The following is a 6,764-nucleotide window of genomic DNA, read 5'->3' as shown; positions in this document are numbered from 1 at the left end:
TATGAACCATGGTATGAGCCTTGTCTTTTTAGATTTTTGTAACAAACTTCACAGGAATGGTTCAGCTAGATTTGGTGCTTTGTCAGTCCATCACTTTGACATGCCAAGTAGTCTGAGGCAGTTTATTATAATGGCAAATTTGTGATAGTAATAACAGGTTAAGGAAAGCACTCTGGGTGGAGAGTAGCAAGAAGAATGAAGTGAGCTTTTCCAGCAGATAAGGGAAAGCAAGTTGAGAAGAAGGGGCTGTGAATGCAGAAGGGTACCAGGGGCTACAGTCTCAGGAGCAGAGGGATACGACTTGTAACACAGGCCCTGCAATATTCTGCATGTCTCCTTTGCCCTCTCTGGCTGTGTGTTTCCTATCCGGTGTGTTGCACGGAAGCAGTTCCAAAAATTCTTTCCCAAGGAACCTTTCTGTGATGCCACAGCAATGGTGCATATCTCCAGCACTTGGATATCGGAACCAAATTCACTGCACCAGCATTAGTGTGCAAGGAGTACTTAGATTATAGAGTGTGAACTTGTGAATGAAACCTCCAGAAACGGTAGGGCTCCAACTGGACCTCACTCTCCCAGCCCCAATCTACTTGCCAGCAGAAGCACTGCTTTCAGCAGGGAACTTGTCAGCAAGCACAGGATGTTGGAAAGAAGATAAGGAAGGACAAAAAATTTAACAGGTCCTAGAACATCTGGGGACATGTGGAGACAACTAAAAATTTATACAAGATACTCCAAGGACTTTGACAACTTAGGTATAAGACAGCCAGAGAACTTTGACAGCAGATATTTATTAAATTCTTCCTGCCCAATAGCCCCTACCTTCTTTAGTTGTTCTTATAAAGGGACATATTGCTGTTTGTTCCCTGCAGATGGCCCTACTGCCCTCTGCCTGCCTGTATCCAGGCCCAATAAATTCTATGCCATGTTGCCTTTATACAAGCTTGGTTATGGAGGACCACCTGGATGCCTCCTTGAAAGAAGAGCAATTTTCTCCATTTTAGCTAAATCTGACCCCTGTTTCCACGTGTTGATATGTGCAGAGCTGGCTAGGACTTTTCCTTACCCTTTCAATTTGTTTTAAGCAATGCAAATTGGCTTAGCTAAGGTCAAGGTGCTACATAGTTCTTAAAGCAAAGATGACAGGCAGTGTTTCCCCAGTGCCCCCTTCGCTCCCAAATAAAACATGTGTGAGCCAGGCTGAGGCGAGATGGAGAGCCAGGCCTCAAAATAAGAGGCTATGGCTTCCCAGGGCATAGAAGGTTACACATCAGAGCTGAAGCACTGACCCCAGAACTTTGCATACTACTTCAATTGTGTTATGCAAATTATTCTTTTTGTATATCTTTCTCTCTGCATATTGTAGAGGTGATTTTAGACCTCCAACCTAGCTCAGTTCACTGCACCCACCTCCTTTGCATCATTCTCAATTACTCATCCTCAAGCCATTCTTTTCTTCGCAAATTGTAAAAGCCTGGTTCAGCTCTGGATGGAGGCCTTTATTCCAGATAGGCATCATCATGGCTAGATTCAGGGCCCCTAGGCTCTCATACCTACAACTATGCCTTAGTGTCTTTATGTTTACTATGGGTTGCATTGAAAGTGATAGATTGGAATTAACTCACTAAAATTCCAATAACTTCCATGAAATTACGAAAATAAACTTCCTTGGCCACAACAAGGACCAGCAAGTGCTCTCTGTGCTTGGTGGCTTCTGCTGGTCTCTTCTACTTCTCCCCCTGTATTAGAGAAACTTCTATTTATTCCCAGAATTGGTGGCTTTAGATTTTGCTGACCAGTCATGCTTGAGTCCTTTCAGAAATTTTAATTTCAATCCCTAAATTATGCCACTGTGAACTTCCTCATAAACCACAATCTTATCTTTAGGGAAATGGTGCTTGGATTTACAGAGGGAAGGAATGCGTTGGGAAGGCTCCCGAGGATCTGGTCACAAAGTGACAGAGTGACTGAACCTGTGGAATGTGGGAAGTTGTCCTCACAGCCACCTGACTAGCAGACAGTTTTCACATCATCTGTGGCTCATCCCCTCAAGCCAGGTGCAGTTTATGTATATAAGGATTTTGTCCCCAGGGTCTCTTCAGTTCCATTGCCTGCCCAAGGTTAGCAGGACAAGGTGAGTGAGCCCACTGTTCGGATGGAAGCTTGGGGGTGGCTCGGGCTGCCTCACTGTGACTGAATGCTGCAAGCCCTTTCAGGATGGAAAGAACAAGAACCAACTGGTAACTCTGGGAGGACAGGGTTCATGGAAATCATCAAGATGGCTCAAAAGTTGTCATCCTAGAGGAAGTGGATACTAAGTAGAGATTGGGGTAGTGGTGGGTCAGGGAGCTGGGAAAGTAACTCGTTTGTGGATAAGAGAGATCTGAAGAAGAATAAGAAGAAGAGTAAGTCTAAGGCAGAGCACAGGACACAAGAAAGAAAGACAAAAAGATGAAGAAAGATGCCAGGCTGAAAATGCAGTAGGTGAATAGTTACAGGATTTAAAGAAAACTTCTTCATGTACTAAGCTATTGATGTTGAGGCCAGGAGTCTTGGGGAGAAAGACCAGGTAGAAGAAGGTGTTCTCCTGCCCCATGCCAGGAAAGCATGACTGCCCCTCTGCAGCCACAGAGTTAACTGCAGAATTTCAGCCTCAGAAAAATACTAACTCAAACAAGCTTTATATTCATAGGACTTTCAAACTATTTGCATTGTGTTTTAGGCTATTTGAAATTCCTCCAAGATGTCTTACCAGCAAAACCAGCAGAAGTGCCAGTTCTCTGTTAAACATCCCCCAAAGTGTTCACCTGACTGCCCGCCTCAAGCTCCTTCTTCATGCCCTCCTGCTGGCCCACCTCCAGCCTCCTGCTGTGCTTCCACCTGCTGTGTGTCTCTAGTGTCTTACCGGTTTCCACGAGTCTACCTGTGCCAGCCCCAGCATTCTAACTGCTGTGAGAACGTGTCCTCTGGATGTCCTGGCTGTTGCCACAGCTCTGGGGGCTGCAACTGACCAGCAACCTTTGGAAACCAAAGAACCATGGACAAGGACTACCTTGAAGTGATGTTCTCCTTGCTCTCGCCCTTCTTCTCTGTCATCCTTACCTAGTTTTGCAGGTGACAGGCACTTCTTACTGAAAACCACAGGCTTCTTGCCTATAGCTCTGTTCCTAAAAAAAAAAAAAAATCCTGTCCCCAAAGACTTACCAGTGTATAGCAATAAAACAAATCTTTGTTGGAACATTGTGCCTGTTGGTGTTTGTTGACTCCTCTAGAGAAAACCATTTTTAAGCTGGATTTCTAAAGAAAACTCCCATAGGGATCCCGCCAGATGAGAAATTTCTTCCTAGACAGACTCAGCTGAGAAGGCTGTTCAAAGAACAGATCTGTAAAGGCACAGTAGGTGCAAGCTGCCTAGATGAACTCACTGTGCTTGCCTCTGCAGATATGTTCTGCTTCCCAGACCCTCCTTATGGGGTCAGCTTTATTCTCAAGGGAGGGCACAGCGGTACTTAAGAGCACTCAGATGTTAGTTTAAAAGCCACGAAAATAACTCTCCTTGAGCCAATATCCACATGACTGTGTGCTCCCTTCCTCTCTCCACATAACAGCCAGAGCCAACAAGATTCTGTATAGCAGGCAACACAATACTTAGGAGATCATGGCATTGATAAGCTGCTCCATCCCTTTACATTCAGTAGGATAACTGCCAAGATTCTGGAGACATGTTCTCCAAGCACTTTCCTGTACAACCCAATGATGGACCATAGCCAACAGCAAAGCTGCTGCTTGTCCTTGGGACTAGGATTCTTGACCTCAGTACTGAGATGTACCAGTACTTATCAGGTTAGACAAAGGGATGGAGCCAGAGTTGTTAGCCCAGAATCATTTATAGCCAAACTACGGCTCTTGAAACATCTGGGTTCATGCATTGAGTGTATCTCACACAAGAACACCACTCAGTCAGTGTGTCTTACCGGTAAGTAGAGAAATTGGGGCTTCTGCTCCAGCTCATTCTCAGGCTCAAATAAGTCACTAAAGGTCACCAAAGAATACACGAGTAACCTGATAAGTGAAATGTCTCCTTTTGAGAATACTGAGGTTATGGTAATATGCAAATATGATGAAATTCAATACTAAGCCATTGAAACCAGAACAAAGACATAAAACAGAACTGAAAACTGTAAGTGCCAAGAGCAGGCTATGACAGATGCCTTGGGCTTTACATGCTGCACAATTGCCCACCTCGGAGCAAAAGCCCTGAGGACTATTTGCAAAGTATTAATTATGATTTTATCAAACTATGCCACTGGGAAAAACAAAACAAAGACCTAACAGAAATAGTGGGTGGTGAGACTAGAAACAAGACCACACTGTGATCTGAAATCTATGACTTCATTGTGTGTGCTCACCAAACTAGCTCATTTTCTTAATTTATGAATGATACAAACTTCAATAAGTATACAGTCTCTCACCTGCATTCTATATAATGGCCCTAGCGTAAAGTTTCATTCAGAAAATGGTTCTAGTTGTTAAAGCACTTGAAAACTACCGGGAAATATTAGAGATTCCATCTCTATAAGCACCCTGTAAAACTTGTAAGTGATAATTTGCTTTATGAATGCTATAAAATATGTGTCACTGTTATGTGAATGGCTCACATTTTTATTTTTAGCATGCAGTATAGAGTTAAGAAAACAATAATCTGAGAAAACTGAAGAATCACTACCGTGTGACTCCAAAGCACATGACATTGATTCTCGTACAGAATATCTGGCCCATCTTGTGTTGGTATATATTGTCTAATGGATAAGAAAAATGAATCCATATTATTTATTTTACTTTTCAATGTTAGCATGAACTACTACTCTATGTTATCATTAAGCATTCTCCTTTTCAAACAAATTTATCTCCTTTTGACATATCACTGAGAAAATAAATTTTGTGATATTTTTTGTCGGTTTTTATGCAAGGAGGAAACAGTTGTTATTTGTTGAACAAAACCAAATGCATTCTTGTATTATTAAATGAAAAATATTCTATATGCCATGTTCAAACAATTTTGAGAACTGTAGCTCTAGGATAATACCATCAAACTTCAACCAGTAAGTAATACATGTGCTTTTATTTATTAAAGAATTCCATATACATTTTATTGTATTAATTAAAAAAATTAAAATCTTTTATTTATTTATTTGATACAGGGTCTTGTTACACAGCTCAGACTCATAGTGATCCTCCTGTCTCAGCCTCCCCAGAGCTGGGATTACAGGCGTGAGCCACCATGCCCAGTTTTGGTGTAGGACCCGCACAGCATATGGTATTGGGGCTCAAACCCAGGTCCTCGTGCTTGCCAGACAGATGCTTAAATCGCCTAGCTATCTTCCAGGCCCTACTGTACTAATATTAAGTGCGTTATAATTTAAAGCAAAAAAATATGTATTTTTAAAGATGGAGTTAAGAAAACAATAATCTGAGAAAACTGAAGAATCAGTTTTCTGATTAATAACTTTAAATCATGTTGACCAACTTCCAGTGTTGCAGAGAATCTTCTTTGAGGACCAGAATCAGCTTAAAGGAAAATAACTACCACAGCTAAACTCTGTGCAAAACCTAGGGACACAGCAATGCCTCATAAAGGTAGGATGTGTTGATATCTACCTGGCCACAGGAGGGCAGTGGTGGGAAGTTTCCCAGGTGGCCGAGGCACTGCCACTTAGAAGCTTGCAAAGTGGCTTCCAGCACTGCTAGGGGCCTCATCATAGATATTTGAGGATGGAAAGAACATCAGCATCAACATCAGCAGTACATACTAAGCTAGCTTATTATTATTGTTATTTATTTATTTATTTATTTATTTATTTATTTATTTATTTATTTTGCAGAACCGAGATTGAACTCAGACCCTTGCGCTTGCCAGGGAAGCGCTTATTCTACTGAGCCATCTCCCCGGTCCCTATAACCTAGCTTATTTTGAAGGTCAATTGAAATAATGCATTTGAAAATCATTTCTGAATTGAAAAACATGTACAGTATGAACTATTTTCAAAAATTAGAGAAGTTATTGATGTGTTAGTGAGTTTTTCATTACCTGTTGACCTCTGAGATTCTGTTGTGTTGAAACTCATTTTTCCATAGGTACCTGCTTCCTAATTGTTGCTCGCACTGCTCTCAGGGCTTACCGTACTCTGTCTCATTTAATTCTCACAGAAACTATGTAGGCCTGGGCTATGCCTAGCCCCATTTCCCAGGGCAGAAATCTGAGGCTGAGTAGTCTGTTCAGGGTCACAGAGGTGGTGCTCTATGAAACTAATCCTCAAATCTAGCAGTGAGTACAACTGGGAGGCAGAAGTGTTAGAGAAAGACAGAGCAGGGAAGTTTAATATAAGGGTAACTATCAAAAAGAAAGAGCAACTAAACATGTAAGAAAAAGGTAGAGGGAACCATCTAAGGGTCAGACCACCAAGGGGTTCACAGTTCATTGGGAAAACTATGCTGTAGCCACCAGCGAGCAGAGAGGTTTTCTGGTTTAGCCGGGTGGGGGCAGGTCTGGGGTTCTAGGCAAGCACGAAGCCTCAGATGTCTCCGAAGCAGGGTTGGGAGTGCACAGTGACTTTCGGTGACTCAGGGGTGACGTTCCAGGAGTCCAGGCACAGGACACAAGGCCTTCTGAGCACACAGGCAGCAAGGGCACATGGAGGGTGCGGAAGGCTCATTTGGCCTGCTCCAGTCCCCCCTGTGCATACAGGGGGCACCTGCATGCCTCT

This window comes from Octodon degus, unplaced genomic scaffold (genome assembly GCF_000260255.1).
Source record: "Octodon degus isolate 3935 unplaced genomic scaffold, OctDeg1.0 scaffold00048, whole genome shotgun sequence".
NCBI classification, from domain to species: domain Eukaryota; kingdom Metazoa; phylum Chordata; class Mammalia; order Rodentia; family Octodontidae; genus Octodon; species Octodon degus.
The sequence above is the reverse complement of the archived record's forward strand: the minus strand, read 5'-3'. Positions refer to the sequence as shown.